The sequence below is a fragment of the Frieseomelitta varia genome, unplaced genomic scaffold, assembly GCF_011392965.1.
Source record: "Frieseomelitta varia isolate USP_RPSP 00005682 unplaced genomic scaffold, Fvar_1.2 scaffold_936, whole genome shotgun sequence".
NCBI classification, from domain to species: Eukaryota; Metazoa; Arthropoda; class Insecta; order Hymenoptera; family Apidae; genus Frieseomelitta; species Frieseomelitta varia.
The window spans coordinates 189,292-206,990 of record NW_025110741.1 but is presented as its reverse complement, the minus strand read 5'-3'; the positions used below and the strand labels follow the sequence as shown (position 1 = coordinate 206,990).

The window sequence follows — 17,699 nt, the reverse complement described above, 5'->3', positions numbered from 1 at the left end:
TCCTCTGAGAGAGAGAAAAGAAAAAAAAATATATTCCTGGAAAATATTTCCCAACCGTCGTATTTAATTTTCCCCGCCGTGAAGTTCGAATCGAATTACTCGATTACTTGTAGCGGTGGCGAGAAAAAAAAAAAAAAAAAAAAAAAAAAAAGGAGAAAAAAAAAAAAAAAACAAAAATTCCGAGCCTTAGAAACTCGACACGAACGATATAGGCGTGGGGTATTATTATTCTCGTACGTTCGGCGGACTTTCGCTCTGGCGAAATAAAAATATTTAATCTCGACTAAGCTCGAAACTCGGCAAACACGGCAGAACAACCACGGCTGGCAACCGAGATCGAAATGCGAACTCATGTGGAAGAGGAACGAAGGAAGGAAAGGCAAGAAGAAAGAAAGAAAAACGATTACGTTTCTTTCTCTCTCGGCCCCCGCGAGTTTTTGGATCTTTTCGTAGCAGCCCGCAGTTTTCGAGTTTTACAATGTAATCAAGTATTTATTGTTCACTCGCGAAAGACGCTGAACATACATCCGAGTAACAGCGAATGATTTTTCCACGAAACGAATCGAAGAGGAGTTTGGGGAAGTGGAGGGGGAAGGGAGTGGGGAGGGGGGAAGGTCGATCGTGAACTTTCAGGGATATTTCGGAGGATATTTCGAAGACGAGCCGAGTTTCCAACAGTCGTATTACGATCGATCGTTTTACACGAGGAACACGACTCTCTCCGAAATACCCTCGAAAAGCATGAATTGGTTATTAATTCCGAATAATCGGTCGTCGTACGAGTACATCTCGTGATCTCTCTTCTATTCTTCATTTTCTTTTCTTTTCTCAATATCCTCCCGTATGTACTCGACGAACATATGTTTCTTTGTTGCATGGCACGCGTTTATGCTCCGTTTGCAGAGTAGTCGTTTTACGAAAGTTAAGATACTCGCGTTTCTACGTAAATTATTAACATTTTAAGTCGTTTCTTTTTTTTTTTTTTTTTTNAAAAAAAAAAAAGAAAGGAGAAAACAAAAACCGAAACGAAAAAAAAAAAAGGGAAAAAAAAACGAAGCTCCCTCCAAGCGGTGTTATTCGCCGTCCACTTTTCACCTGGCGGAATAGCGTCGTTTTCCTACCGGATTCTCATTTTGCGCATCAACGATACAGGCAAACAGGCCGGCGTGTGTTTCTGCATGGGCTGTTCGATGCGGTTTCCACCAAATCGACATGGGGGCAGTTTCTACGCGGCAATGCCGGCCTTTTCTATTTATTTCGCCGCTATCCACCAACGCCATTGTCCTCCCCCTGAGGGGAGAGATGGGACGGGACCCCGCCGGAACACGCAAAAATGTATTTTTCGAGAACGATTCGTGGTAATCGGAAGTCATCGCCGGGGCTCTCGCGAAAAAGGTCGCTTTTAAACGTTATTCTCTTTTCCACGAATCGCTGCACTTTGCCGCACGCGCGACTGCATCATCCAGCTGAATTACTCGCGAGTATCGCGCGTCCGTACGTCGCCGCTGCATTTTTCACCGTTTAGTCGATCGTCCCGTAAACGGATTAAATATGTTTCAATTCGGACGCCGTCGTTATCCATTCGAAATCCAGTTGGACGAGTGCGATCGCGATCGAATTTCGACAATTTTCGGCAATTTTACCCTTGAAGCAAGCGAGGAGAAAGCTTTTTTGCGGAGAAATATTCTCTAGCGCGAATTACCAGGCACGGATGAGAGAGAAAAGGAGTACGAGAGGCGACGCGAAAGAAAAGAGGAAAGAGCGAGAGGTCAGCCAAGGTTGGAACAGTCTCGAACGCGCGGGTCAAGCGGACTAGCCTCTGGCGGTAAAACCGCCAGAGGCCCTGGCCGGCATAAAGAAGCTCGTTCGCGTCGAAAGGCCGCGCATAAACTTCGCAGCAAGTTCGCCACCCACCCAGTAAGACGCGGTTCGCTTTGTCCGTGTTCGCTGTTCATTTTCACCGAAATCGCGGCTAGGTTGTTAACACTAAACGTACCAGTGGTCGGTCAAACGACCGGTTTAAAAAAACTGACTTCAAATTCTGTCTCCGTTGTCCGCTTCTTTCTTTTCTTATCTAAAAGTTACTCCGTTTTCTTTTCTTATCTAAAAGTTACTCCGTTTCCGTTACTCTGTGTCCTGTATTAAATTGACAAAAGGATCTCATTTGACCGATTATGGTAGAAGCAGGTACGCATAAAACGCTGGCACGTTTAGTGTGTTAAGGGACACGCATCCGGAATTTCCAGCCGAAACGAAAGAGAGAAAGTTCGGTTTATGATTGAAGCAGCCAGCTCGACTCGAGAGTTCGCGATGCACTGTTCCCAGACGAAGGAGTTTTTATGGCTGTTTTCTAGCCGAAGGACTAGAAACTGCCGTCTAACGAGAAAAGTAGCGAGCCTCGGGTGAAAAGGCTAGATTTTTTTCTCGCAACTTTCCCGTCAACAATCTTATCGACACGGATAAACACAGCGAACACGGTACGCATCTAGCGGAATAATGGAAGAAAAATAGCGCGGCGTAGCTCGTGCCCAACGCTGTTTACTCGATCAATTAATACCTTTATGTGCAACGTAAATTGATTCCGATTTCTTACAGGTGACTAACTGACGGCTCTACTTTTCTGATCGCTAGCGCTGCCCCCTCCACTGCCAAGCAAGAGGAGAGATTAGTGCAGTGGAAGGGGATAGTGCTAGCAATCAGAAAAGTAGGGGCAAGGGCCAGCCAGTCAGCTCCGTCTTAACTGTTTGAGTGCCAAGGGGCTATTTAAAAAACCATGTCGTGACACAATAGCGCTTCCACGATGTAACTACTTTTTTATTGTATTAAAAAAAAAAACTATTCAAAAGCCTACCAAATCGAATGATCGAAGTTATACAAAATAGAGAAGGATTGACTCACTATTAACATTAAAAGAGGCTCGAAAATTTCGTTTAATTACGAAGACTACTTTTATTTCTTCCTCCTTTCTGTTAGTGTTTTATGAGTTTGTCCGAGTGAAATTGTATTATTTTTGTTTGAATTAGGAATTCATCGAAACGTTCGTTTAATTTAAATTTAAAGTTGGATAACTTTGGTCCGTTTGTAAATATAACGAAAACTTTTCTACCAATTGTAATTTTGCAAAGTGTTTTATATTATTGTCCACTAGTGTATGTATGTACCAGTATGTAAGTATCTAAAAGTAGATTGGAAGTAAATTGGAAGAGCAAGCTTCGACGTTACATTGACTATCGCAAGGAAATATGTGTGAACAGCAGTGAAACGACGAAGATTACAGAGATTCAAGTTAAATGAAATCTCGAAATCGGCATTGGCAATTTCGAGTTTCAGCTGGTAGAAACGGCAACTTCAAACTGTCGGATCTCGTTAAGTCGTTAATATTGTTCCCGAGTAGAGAGATCTTTCTCCGCTGATACAGTAACTTTAAACGGCAAATAAATTAATAGTTTGCGGTTGCCAAATAAATTAATAGCCTGCGTAGGCGTATGATGATTAATGGTCCTCCACGCGGCGTAACTCGTTCAACAACGAGCAACGTGCACATCATTAAACCGGCGGAATAAATGTAGAAAGTTGAGAAAGCTTTCACCGTCGAGGCAAGCGAGTTGGAGAGGCAAGCGAGGCAAGCGAGGACCGCGACACGAGATCGCGAAATAATTGTAAGGACGTGCATTAACCGATACGTGCCTACCGATATATGTACACATCCCGGGGAAACTTTCGCGTACTTGCAATCATCGCGATGCCGGGGTTAATTCGGCTTTAAACGCGCAGGCCGACGTATAATGGCAAAGGTTGTTCTATAATTTGCGTGAACTTTGCGCGCAAAGCTACTTTGTTTACTTAATGTCCAACTTTATTCCATCAATTTGGAGGCAAGTTTGGACGAGTCCTGTTAAATTTGCATGATGCCTAGTCGAAGTCGGGAACACCTAACATCAATCATCACCACCGCCGCCTCTCAGTACACGTACAGAGGTACGATGGTTAATAAACTGAAAATATCGATTGTTTAGAACATTTCACTCTCTCTCTCTCTCTCTCTATCGCCGTTCCAACTGATTAAGCAAATTTGGCAAATCCTCGCGCCATATTCAGAGATCATCAGAGTAATTACAAGTCGATCGAGAGAAGCTCGTTTCACCTCACCGGCGAGAACGCGAACTCTATCTATCTCCTTCTGTTTCAAGTCACGCAGAGGCAAGAAAACTCGTAGCCAGGCCAAAGTTGATAAGATGTTACTTTTATCTTCGCCAGGTTTTTCAGTGAAATATATCAATGGATTACGGAAACCAATCCCGAACGGTCTGATGGTCACCATTCGCGAGAGAAAGCCAGTCGTTGCGAAGAATAGTGAACGTCCCTCACGGTAATATATGTCCCCGTATCAGCCGGTGGAAAACCACCGGATATGCGTTTCCCGTAGCCGTCATTCAAAAGTTTTCAATCACTCGGCGTGCAATTCGAGGGCCTTGAGCCACCGAATTTTTAACACGTTCCACCCTCTGTCACGAATTCTCCACTTTTCAAACCGGGTCCGGTCGAAAGTCGTTTCCAACCGCGTGAAAAACAGTACGAATCGCAAGTCTAAGAAAAAAGCAATCGACGAGAGAAGTAGCAAACACTGGTCGTCGAGTAGACGCCAATGGCGCATGAAGGAATTAAATATGAGAAATAAAATAATCGACTCGAATTGAGAGAGAGAGAGAGAGAGAGGAGGGGGGAGAGTTTGAATGGTTTGAAAAGGGGAGATGTTTCCATCGGCGGATGGAAGGGTTGATGGGGTGCGAAGAACGTCATACGCACTTCGTGTTGGCGCGAGGGCGACGTGACCGGATTGCCGGCCGGGCCGATTTGAAAGAATTGCGAGTCCATCCACGTAACGTAAAATATAGTAAATCGGGCAGAGAGTAATGCCTGGCTCGTAAATAACATGACATATGTTCGTAGAAGGCACGGCTGGCATGCACGCGGTAAATCTCCCTCTCGAGCGATCGATAATAATGGCGGCCGATTGCGACGTTGCGCGCGTGCACCGATCGATCGAACCCAAACCGGACCGGACCGTACCGTACCGTGCCGTAACGTGCCGGACCGCGGGCCGGTGCTGAGAGTTTCGCCGCGTTCGACTTCAAAAACTTCCACGGACTTGAAAGCTGCCAAGCACGGGGCCCCGACCTGCACCGATCAACGTCAAGTTTCCACGACGTTTCGCTTCCGCCATCTCCGGCCATCGGACCCGGTACCCATTGTTTCCGGTGGTTACTTGCGAACAAGGGGAACGCCAACCTATTCAAACTTCCCTCCACGAGAATCAACATCCAACCGTAACGGCAACGCGGTGCTATCTTATCTCTTTTCACGGGGCGCATTAGCGCTGAAACTTAACTCTGGTTGAAAACAAGGAGAGAGAGTCGAACAACCTCACACCCTTGGGAGGATAATAAAAATCCCTCGCGTCCATCAACGGAAACACCGTTTCTGATCGCTGTTCCCCAACTGTTTGGATCGAATATGAATACCGCGGCGCGAATAATCCATTAATGGAATCGCAGTTGTTCGCGGCTTGAAAAGAGCCGGGTTCCTCTGTTAATCCGCTGGCGATGAAAGCCGACGACGGAAGCCACACGTTGAGAAAATTGCTGGGCGGAAATCGACCGATTGACGGCGTCCTTTATCGGCGAGGCGACAGACCGACTCGAAGCAGCTCGAGCACCGTTGTAAACAACCTTGCCGCGAGTCGACTCAGCGAACAGTCAACTCATCCATTGAGAGATCAAAGTTAAGCTCGAGCGGCGACGTTAATAAGCTCCGTCGATTAACTCCATCCGCTGGACGTCACTCGGTCTACCGTCATCATTGCGAGGATCTTCTCGATCCGATCTTCCGGCGTCTCGTGCAGGTAGGAAACGATCGTAGCTGTTGCAAAGTTTAACGCCGATTTAAAATCCGAGATTGCGATTAATCCAGACGGGACTCGAGAAGGGATTCGGGAGGAGAAATGCCGCGCGTAAGTAACCGGAAGTACGTAACGTGGTGGAGAACCGCGACCGTGATCGTTCGTATATACAGAAAAATGCAAATCGTCGCATCGCGTCGCGTCCTCCGGGGATTGCACGCTCGTTCCAAGGGGGAAAGTAGAGTGTAGAGCCACGGAAGAGCGATACAATCGCACCTGCACGGTGATTCAGCCGGGGCTTATTTAATTTTACAGGTCTTACCTGTAATCGGCGAGGGCATCGCGCGAGAGACGCCGGACCCTGATTCGACCTCGCAGATTGATGAAAACTGATTGCTCAATTACCTGTGCAGCGAAATTTGTTCGCTCAGCGCGAGCAAGTTCATTAAATTCGTTAAGGAGGGGGGAATTAAAAATTCGCCGTTACACCGCTAACGCTTCGTGACGTTTTTAACGAGCTCGAAACGTCACCGCTTCGTTAGGCGCGCGAGCAAAGAAGCAACTGGCACGCGACAGGTTCGTTTGCCAGCGAGAATCGAAACGGCGAGCTTGTTAATTTTCACCTGTAAACTTGACGATTTCTCGAGACACTTTTACCCTTTCCTTTTTTTTTTTTTTTTTTTTTTTTCGAGAAAAGAATTGAAAGGCAATCCGAGGAAAAAGCAAATTACACGACGAACGACCATTTGCTGGCGGTGTACGTACAATTGGCTCGAACGACACTCAAAGATAGATAAATTCTTGATACATTGCCCCCAATCGTACGGGAATTTCAATCCTTCAATTTTCAGTGGTTTCTCCCCGAAACAAATAATAATCGACGAGAAACGAAGCGAAGAGCCTCGATCGAGAAGCGGAGGGAAAAAAGAAAAGAGAGAAAGGGTAGTGGGAGTCGTCTTGTTTCATCAGGGGGCGGAACGTTGCGATCGTGCTTAACGCGAAACTTGATTCGACCTCGGTTTCCAATCTAAAACAGTGCTCGCGATACTGCTACGGATTTTCCCCATGCAGACCGATTAATAATCTTCCCCTTTTAATCGCTCCTTTGGTCTGGTCGCCTGTGTACGTACGTGGCCACGGGCACGATTTCGCGCCCAGGAGGGACGAACACCGGGTATCCAGCCCGTTTCATCAACCGATTTCGCAATTATTGAAGAAATAAGGGGACAATTGCATTTAGCTGCGACAAATCGCCACTCTCGCGGAACTCTCGACGCGCGGGGCAGCGCGGCCCATCGTCGGAAACGAGAGGAATGGGAGGAAACAAACAAGCCCGGAAACGTAATATGAAGTTCCAACGGCACGCGGCCCGTTAATCTAACAGCCTGACGATGGCCGAAATCGTTTTACTCATCAAGATTGGCTCGTCGTTAGGGCGGGGAGGGGGTGTCCCGTTTCCCGAAATTTTTCCCGACTCTTGATTGCTTTCTACGACGTGCTGCCCCTTTCGCCCCTTTTCAAGACCACGCCGGCCACGTGTCTTCAAATTGACGAATTAAAGCTACTATTTCCGAGCAACGTGATTGAGAAACGACGATTGATTCGCGATCGAGGATTTGATCTATTTAACGCGGGGTAAGGAAGCTTCATCGTTACCAAATTTGGGACTGTATGTTTAATCGAATCTGTACGTACGTAAAATACGAACATACGGTTGTGTGTGTGTGTGTGTGTGCGTGAGAGCGAGTGTGTGTGAAGTACGTGCGAAGACAAAAGAGTCGCAACAGCATGCAGGTCTTGAGGGAGTTATAGAGAGAGCTTAATATCTCTTTGTCATCCTCGTATTCAGTTTTCCTTTTAATACCAAAACATTAATTAAACTCTGTATTATAAACCGTGTGATTTAGTTTCGTTATTTATCGTTACGTTAATTTATCAACGTGATAAGTAATCCTAGAACCGTCTCGCACGACAGGCAACATTTAACAACAATTGTTGAAGAAAACAGCGAAACGAAAATCCATCCAAACGAAAATCCATCGTTTGGCGAAAGTGCCGTCGATTTCCAACCAACTAAGATTTCCGGGTGTGTCCGAGTGCTCGAGGGACGATCCATCGTCCCCGTTAAAAGACTTTCATCGCCGGGGCCAATAGCCATTAAATAACCGCCGACGAAAGGGAAAACAAAGAAAGAAAGAAGAAGAACGAAAAAAAAGAAAAAAGAAAAAAATCTACAAGATCGGGCCGACCTCCGCTTCCGCCTGTCCCATAAAACAGCGGAAAGAGGACGCGACGGTTCAACGAATGAGCTGGCAAGGGTATCGGATAATACACAGAGAGAAAGCTGGAAACAGGCGCGAAGGGTGTGTGGAATGGGGTGCAGAGGATGGAGAACCGAGAGCAAAGCAGCCTAAGTGAAACGAATGTCGGTAGTTTCCCGAAGCAGTTTCGGGATGTTGTAACGGTGTCAACTTTGTCCATTAACCATCGATTTCTCTCGGCGCGTTAGCCAACTAGGCTGAAGCGTTTACCCCTTTTCTGCGCTGATAGCGGTAACTTCGCCTCGTTCAGCCTGACACAACCTTTACCAGTTTTACGCTTTTCCCCGCCGACTCTCTTTCCTTACACCTGTCTGCCCCGTGACGCGGTTAATTGCTAACCGTTAATGAAATACCCGTCGAGCTGCCCGAGATGACAGTGTAAAGTCCGAGAGAGAACTTTGCGCGTAATTTCATCATTTCGGGGGGGAGGGGGGAGTGGGAAATCGAATTTCATCGTCCGAGTTTATTCGAAGGAAGCGCAACCTCGATCCAGGCTTGGCAACGATTCATCCGGGCAACTTTTTAACCCAGTTAACCTTCACCTTCCTTGTCCACTGTGGACAGACAACGCGCAAGTGCGTAACTCGCGGATATATAAAATTCAATTGTCGTCGACACAGCGACGGTGATAGCTTCAAACGCGACAAGCAGACGTTATCTAAAAATTATCAACTTCTCCCTGTCCCCTGTCTCGCGTTTAATCTGCCGAAATTCCCGACGCTTTTTGCAACGCGACAACGACGACAAGGAAGAAAAGCTGCCGCTCGCGCGGCGGAGCGCCTCTCAAGAGATGAATATAAATAAGGGTATTAAGGCAATAATACTCGGCTTGCATTAAGCGAAGTTACGCTCATGGAGACTTATCGTCGCACTCGAAATTAGGTTTCACGCGCGAAGCTGTCGCTCTATTCCCCCTCGTTCGCCTCTACGCACGAGTCACGAGGCTGTTCGCCGAATGTCGCCGAGCAAACACCATGAATATTTCAACGACTGATTTAACCGGTGAATTAACGCCAAGGTAACACGCATCTTGTTTTATGAAGCGCCACCCCGACAATAAGACCGTAACACGGCTTTAGCGAGTTAATCCGTTCGGTCGGAATGCACGCGCGGTCTCGTTTCGTTCTTCTCCCCCCCCCCCTCCTGCCCCCTTCCTCCCCCTTCATCCACCCACCCTTTTAATTAAGAGCGCAATCATTCCATCGTAATCCAATAGTCGATCCCCTCCCCCCGCCCCCTCTTCCTCCACTACCTGTCCATCGCGATTTTCATTCTCCCGAACTTCTGCCGGCACTAAAGTTAAATTCGTCGTAAAAAAGAAAAAAAAAAAAAGAAAAAGAAAAAGAAAAAGTTTCGACGAAGCTTGTCCCTATCTTTCGTTCGCTCGTCCGTGTTAACTTTCGCGCGTCAAACTTTTGTCACTTGAAGACGACGAATTTTTTTCCCTCTTTCTTTTTTACGTCGATCGTTACCCCGTCGACACTAACCCCTTGCGCTGGCAACTGGTTCGCGGACCATAACGAGTGACCGAACCGATTCGCATTTTAATTCATCGCTTTCTCCTTGAACGTGTCGGTATCGACATCCCTGGATAGAAATTATTGAGAAGTAACAAACTTATCATTCGTTTTGCCTAGGTTACGTTTAGGTTACACTGAAAACTGGGAAAATGTTGCAATTTGGGACAAACTATTCGCGACTTTAATGACTTTTTGTACCCTCCACTTTATTTTAAGGGCAACTGTAAATAACCGTAGACTTCCGGTCTCGAAAGTTTTTGCCCCGATTTGATTCTCTATTCGTCGTTTAGCGTCGGACGTCGCGACACGCCGGGCTAAAGCAGCGTGAACAAATGAACAATCGATGGCGAATATCGCGTCGATCAAAGATTAGGAAAACAACGGAATCGAATTACAGAGAGAGCGACAAAATAATTAAAAACGACGAACATTACGACACTTTGGTCAACGATTTGCGGACCATAACGAGTGACCAAACCGTATTCAATAATTCGTCGCTTTCTTTTCGAACTCGTCTATCTACGATATCACTGGATTAGAAATTATTGAGAAGTAACAAATTTATTATTTGTTTTTCCTGGGTTATACTTGAGTATACTTAAAACTGAGAAAATATTAAAATTCTTGACATGCGTGGTACGTCGTTTCAGCTCAAGAGGTTGACGAGTCCGACTTTACGTCCACTTTACGCCGAATCGCTACAGTCGAGTCGACAAACACACACGTCGCAGCGATTCCGGTGAATCCGCGCTGGCCACGGCTGGCGATACGTATGTGCATGTATTATATCAAACGGGCAAATATGTATATACTTTCCAGCTGAAGGAATAAATTACGTTCCGTTACCGAGCGGATATAAACGAAATATCCCGTGATACGATATTAATGCGTCACGATGCGCGAGATATGCGCGAGCGTGACCAATTTTCGCAAACGGGTCCCTTTGACGCGGTAATAGAGCGTTTACTGTCGCGCACCAGCGCCCACCTCGATTCGTAAATAATCCGTTTTATAACCCTAAACTCTTCTGTGCGAGCCGGGACTCGCTTCACTCCGCCATCATCGTGCTTCATCGTTTCTACGAATTTTAAGCGAGCAGCCGCGCCACTATTTTTGTATCTCTCCTAACTTGAGCTCGCCCTTTTCAACGCGAACAAAAAAATAAAAAAAAAGAAAAAACGAGGAAACATTGGGGAATTTTCCATAAAGTTTCGAACGGCGCAACGAAGGAGCAGATTTTTCTGCGCGCGCTTCTCTCTCCTCGCAGGATCGATGTACACACCCGTACGTAATACGTAAGTAATACATTAGACGGGCAATGACGAGCAAACACGCGATTCCTCGTTTACGTTTGCCAGACGCAAACGATGAATCGACGCAGCATCGCGATCTAAAAACCAGCCGACTACGACAGACGTTACATCGTTCCAGACGTTTATTGGGGATCGTAAAGCACAAAGAGGGATAGCGCTTCGCAAGTTTAATTCAACGCGCGCGCGAGAGTTGCTGGGGAAATTTTGTTATCTCGACAACCCCTCTCTCCTTCACGAAACTTCCTTCTCGTCGTCGTCGTCGTCGTCGTCGTCTGGCCGTGAAAAGTTCCCATCGCTACCGGCGACAATTATTCGCCGATGTGCGATAGATATGGAAATATAGCGGATTGCAAATGCATCCTCGATTGGGAGGGGGTGGTAAACTCACCAGTGAATCACCAAACTCGGACATGCACAGCTCGGAGATGCTCGCACAGCCGCAACCGGCGTCTTAAAGAGAATCCTTGATATCGTCGACAAACTCGATTCTGCAATCAGAGAACCACGGAATTAAATCCAAAGATCAGCGAAATACTCGGCTGATCGATCGATACGAAATTGTCGCCAACTGGCCGCGTATTTTGCATCTTCGTGATTCGATCGTTGTTCGAAAATTCGCGGCCAAGGCAAACGACGACAAACTCGGGAGGATGGGTTTTGCGCGAAACGCGGCCCGCAAAAAAACGTTAACAACAGGGCGAATCTAAAATTCGCGTTTCACGCGGTACACCGTTGCGCACAACGGCGTGAGAGCACATCCTATTAACACCGTAGCTTTCTCGCGCGATTCCCCGGTGGAAGCTGCTTAAACTTAATAGCGCCGAGCAAGCTTAATGTAAGGTGTTTTTATGTATTTCGCTGCGATATTTTACACAGGGGAAGAGGGTTCAGCGTCAACCGTCGAGGGAAAAAATCGAACGTCGCCGTGAAAGCGGATCTCGAAGCGACCGAAAAACACGAGCCACCATCACTTCCGAAATTAACCACCTCCCCTCTCGGAAATTTTGCCTCTAATTTTGGAATGTTCAGTTGTTATCGCGGCCCGATATTAATTCGGAGATAAGCGTGGAAATGACTGACACGGTTATTTCCTGCGTCGGTGTAATGTCCCCAAGTGCCATTTTAAAGATATTTCTATTTCAACTCCTGCGCTGTCAACTGATTGCGCGGACCGTAACGAGTGACCGAACCGTATACAATAATTCGCCGCTTTCTTTTCCATTTGAACTCGTCGGTATGATATCACCGGATTGTCAAGAAATTGTCAAGAAGTAATAAAGTGATCGTTTGTTTCACCTGGTTTGCATTTAAACATACTTAAAACTGAGAAAATGCTGTCATTTACAAAACAAATCTCGACGCGCGTGACACGCAAATATTTTTATCCTATCACCTCGATGTCTCTTTAAACATTCACGCGCAATTCTTTTTACCTTTGCCTAATTGACCCGACCGATCACGTCGGTCGAAAATTTGCAAATCTCTCACAACCTTCTCGCAACGTCGACAAATTCACTTCGAGATGAATCGTTTCTTCGAGCGACGACTACTTATTCTCGACGATTGCGGATAGTAATACAACGCTCGATGACGTTTGAATATCAAACGACCGATTCAATTAAACCGAATAGATGTAAATTTCCGTGCGCGTCCTCGCGCCGTTTACAGGGGAATGCAAATACGCTGCAGACCGGTAAATCTCCGGCGTATTTCTATTCTCGTAACACGCGAGAGTTATTAAGGCCTGTACACCGGCGGCGCGTTGCGTTTAGCCGACACCCCATAAAACTGTAAACACGTTGTCGACATTGGTTTTATCGTGTACTCATTGCGACGCGGCCAATTTCCGCGAATTCGCGCGGCTGTTGATTCCAGCGAACCTTTGCTATTGTACCCGACAACGTTGCGCCGAAAATGTTTCCAGCACCTTGTTTCGTTTCCATCAACCGTTACGCGCTCGATCGTAACGCGACGAAAAGTTTCGAAAAAAAATAAAAAAAGAAATGTCCACGTTTTGAAGTTTCGAGCGAGTTAATCGAGAGAATCTAAACGAACGCCTTCGGGTATTGCGCGACGACTCCGGAGGATATGAAAACGTGTAATCGCTGAAGTTCATTTGCTCGAGGATGCTTTACGAAGAGCGAGTTGCTCGGTGATATTACGCCGAACAAAGGGCGTTTACGACGGTCCTGAGAGTGGCCTTTGCCGCGCAAAGTCTACCACTGCAGCATGGTATACTCGCGAAGCGATACGTACGTACAAATATACAAATTCCGTCCAGCCTTTGGAATCTCCTAGGAATTCTCGAGTCACGAGTCGACAACTGCTCCGCCGATTTTTTACAACCATCGCGTGCTCGTTATTCGCGGAACGAGACACTGAGGTGAAATCCTCGTAAGTAATAACAGAGCGAAACGACCGACACGTTCAATGGGCCGTCGTCGACAGGACGGCGGAACGCGTTACCGCGTTAATTATATTTCGCAAGACAAACAGTGCGTGGAGGCTTGAATTCTTAGCCAGCGGCTATAAATTCCTGAGACTGACGGACGAAAGATCGCGCGTTTACCTGGACAGACGTTACGCGTTTCAAGTTGAGCAACGTTTCGCTCCTTTCCAAGCGAACCGGATTCATTCCGACTGCGACACGGATGGGGGAGCAAACCATTGTACTTCCGGTTACTCGTTAGCCCACATTCGCAACGATACGAGGGGGACGCAATTAAACGTCAAAGTGCAATTTTAACGTGACCTCTCCCTCGCCCGTGTTAACCGCGTCTCCGTCGAAATTGCCCTTCTCCTTCGGACAGTATCGGAAAATTGAGTTAAAACACCGTCCCCCCGCATCCTTTAACGGCGTGTTCTGAATACGTAGAAGGAGAGAGAAAGAGAGAGAGAGAGAGAGAGAACATTTTCAGCGCGGTCGGGAGGCCAATGGCCGACAGTCGACGTCGCTGCGGCCACCGCCGCCGCCGCTGCCACGCTTGCACCGCAGCCAAGAAATTTCCATAGATCCTTAACGCGTCGGTGGAGTGTACGCAAAGCGGCAGACTTTGCGGCAACGTCGTGTCGTGCATCAGCCACAGGTGCCTACTTCTCCTCGCCCGATGTCTCACCGACGCGCGACGCGACGCGACGCGACCCGACGCGACGCGACGCCGGGCGTTTATGGCTGTTGTAAAAGCGTCATCTCCCTAGCACCACGTTCGATAACGTATCGGCGACGTGCACCGCTTTGTAGCCTTCTCCTGTCACCGGTTCACACCCTTCACAACACCCCCACGACGGATGAAACGACGGATATATCGCGAAATGAGCATTACGCGTTTCACGCGCGAGACATCCGATCCGATCCAGGGAGAGAGAGAAAGAGAGAGAGAGAGAGATTACACGCCACGGCGATGCTCGAGCACTTTTTATCATTCCAACGATCTCAGCTCTCGCTGCTTCGCAACGAATCGCGAAATCCAAAAGTGAGAGAGAGAGAGAGAGAAATTTGGAAAAAGAAATTTTTTTCAGGAATTAGGCACGAGTCGTCCTTTTGTACTTTGAAACAAAAAAGTACAAATAGGACAGGATACACGGAAACAGTTTAGAAGCAAGCATAAGCTCTTATTATAATACTTTCATATCTATGAGTTCCGGAAAGTGAAAGTCTTCTCTTGAAGTATAATTCTTATACAACTTGTAACTTATATATCAATAATTTTAATATATTTTTAATTTTATAAATATTAATATTTACTTGTGTATATTTATAATTTTTTATAAATATTTTATATAACTGCTGTAACTTACATATTTCATGTCTATTAGTTTCGGAAAGTGAAAGTCTTCTCTTGAAGTATAACATATAATTCTTATACAACTTGCAACTTATACATTTATAATTATACTTATATATTTATCTTGTACAACTTACAACTCTTATAACTTATACATTTAACATCTATAAGTTCCGGAAAATGAAAGTGTTCTCTTGGAGTACAACACCGTACAACGTAACAACGTCAACTAACTTGAAATCTCAACGACCGCGTGTCACCGAATTTGTTCCAACTTGCGCAAAACGGTATCTGTTCCACGCTTCTTCGCGAGGATCGATACAGAGTGGTGTGTCCTCGGTGTACAAAATGCAAAGCGTTTGTTAATACCGGCGCTACGCAGAGAAAGAAGATCATTCTTCCCCCCCGAGTCCTGTTTTTTTCCCCGACGCGTCGACTAGGTGTAACGGACTGCGGCCGCAGACTCTCCACCGACAGCGACAAAACACAGACAGTTATACACGGCCGGTTATCAACCCGTGGTTTTCGCCTCGTGGCTCCTCGCGTCTCATAGCCGCCTGTACCTTCGTGGCGTAGATATTAAAATCAATACGGTATGCGTTTGACTGGTACACCGTAGCCACCGCTATTACCGCACGCCGCGGCCACGAGGTCGTACATACAGTTAGCTGTTGCTGGCTGGCTACCTCTCTATTCTGCCTCTCTCTCTCTCTCTCTCTCCCTCCCTCTGTTTCTCTCTAACAACTACTACTCCTCCTTGCCGATACACGCGGGAATTGTAGCTGCAACTGCAGTGCCCAGCATCGGACAAGCAACCGCTACGGTATGCTGGCCGAGCCTGCCAAACGGCTGAGTGAATGGATAGTTCGGCTATAGGGTGTGAAACTGTTACAAAGCTACGGAGAGAGCCGTGAGGGAAACGGGTGGAAACCGGCGGGAGAGGAGATGGTTCGTTGTTTGGTGGGTAGAAGCGGAAAGGGGTTGGGCACGCCAAGTCGCTGGATAATTTCGTAGCAAGTTAATCAGACGCGGCTACAGCCTCCGGAGGATGCGCAGGGAAAGCGAAGAATCGGGGTTTGCCGAGAGAGAAGCCGAGGGGTTTGTTGCTGATACGAGGATACCGGAGAAGAGAGCGAAGGAAGAGGGCACGAATGTGTGTGTGTGTAAGAGAGAGAGAGAGAGAGAGAGAGAGGAGAAGAGAGCACACGAACGTACAAGCCGCGACATCAAATGCTGTCCAAGACGCGCCCGATGTCACGTAACAGCTGCTGCTAATAGCCTGTTTAACCGGCAGCCCGAAACCTCTCGTTCTCACGCCTAGACTAATTATAGTGTCGCGTCTTAAATTCGCGCGTGTTGCGAGCCGACGTTCCGCGCGCCGATACAAATAGCGCCGGGGTGGATGTTCTTTTAAATCGAGCCCGAGTTCGCCGACAGGAATAAACAGAAAAATATCTCCAAGATAGTTCACACGCAAAGTGTGTCTGTTACCGTTGTTCGACGAGCTTCGTCTTCCCTCGATTTTGATTCCCCCGATTATTATTTGGAATATTTTATTGCAAAAAAAAAAAAAGAAAATGTTTTCGCTTTGATGGATAAGTCAATGATTCTCTTATGAAAGAGGGATAATCGTCGAATATTGTTTTTTTGATATAGCCGCCCATTTCGATTACTCTATCGGTGTTAAAAAATCGGTGAGAAAAAAAAAAACAGAGAGAAAAAAAAAGTTAACGCGCAATCAAGATTATGGGCTTTCATCGATCGTCTTGCAACTAGCGGGGAAACACGAGTTTTTTCTGTTTATCGGCACGATCTATCGAATTAGCCGTGAATAATCGTTACAAACAGGCCGTGCTGTGTTTGTCCATCGCGAAGCACCGGTTAAAATCTGCGATACGCATCGAGCGAAATCAAATATTTTTTCACCAAATACCCTTCAAATATTTAAGCGGCGGCGCGAGCGCAAGCTCGGAGAACCTCGAAATTCCCGACGGCCACCGATCCCGAATAATAGCATGCAAAAATATGTGTCAGTTTCCCGCAACGCAGAGAAACATAATCAAACTCTTTGTTCTAGCTTTCTCTCTCTCTGTCTCGATCCTACCGATCTCGTTAATAACTCAGAAAAAATGTAGGTTATCGCGTATATATATATATATATACACATACATGTTTCGTCGACTCACGCCGCATAATTACGTTTTTGTCAGATTTTCAACAACCGCGCGCACCGGTGAAAGAGTACCGGTAGAGTTTACGGTTTAAACACGCACCATGCAATTAACCAAGCGTAACTATCAGCTACGGTGGTCAATCACGAGCCGGCCGATGCCAGTTACAGGTTAATCCGTGCAATTAAGGCGTCTAATAAACACCTAACATCAAAGTATCCCCTTATAACTTTGCAATTTCTCTGGAATTGAGTTTACGTGTACGCCAGCGCACGCTGCGAGCCAGTTAGGATTTTCCGTCTGCGCGCTTAATCACCGCGCTGTATCAAACGCCCCCGTGCCGTGTAACAAGCGGCACCGCCGCGTATAGAATACCGTTGCGGAGGGAGGTTACATTTGATACTAATTAATTAGCTACTGTCACTTACCAGCAGCGTGTTCGTCATCCACCAAGGTTGCGGCGTGTATGTCAGTAGCTGGGAGGTGGGATCGAGTCGCGCTCGAATCACCCCGCAATACCTTGTGCACCCGACATTCGCCCGAAAATTAGACGTTTAATTGTCCCCGGCTACGAACACCCGCTTAACAATTTATACGAGACCTACCTACCAAATTCGACCGCGTTGTCAAATGGGTCAGAACGCAATTTCGTTGATACTTCGGACTCCTCTCGATTATTAATCACCCTCG

At 46.7% G+C, this 17,699-nt stretch overlaps 1 long non-coding RNA gene across 2 annotated transcripts in view; it reads right to left on the bottom strand.

Moving 5' to 3' along the window:
* LOC122537855 overlaps nucleotides 1-17,699 on the bottom strand; it is an 89,686-nt gene that overhangs the window by 17,044 nt on the left and 54,943 nt on the right. Inside the window, exons 3-4 of one of the 2 annotated variants that reach the window (XR_006308708.1) lie at nucleotides 11,442-11,541; nucleotides 6,529-6,540 (exon numbers count right to left, since the gene is read on the bottom strand). This is a non-coding gene — a long non-coding RNA (uncharacterized LOC122537855). Of the gene's footprint in view, nucleotides 1-6,528; nucleotides 6,541-11,441; nucleotides 11,542-17,699 lie in introns of those variants that run through there. The other variant, XR_006308707.1, reaches the window with a different exon arrangement.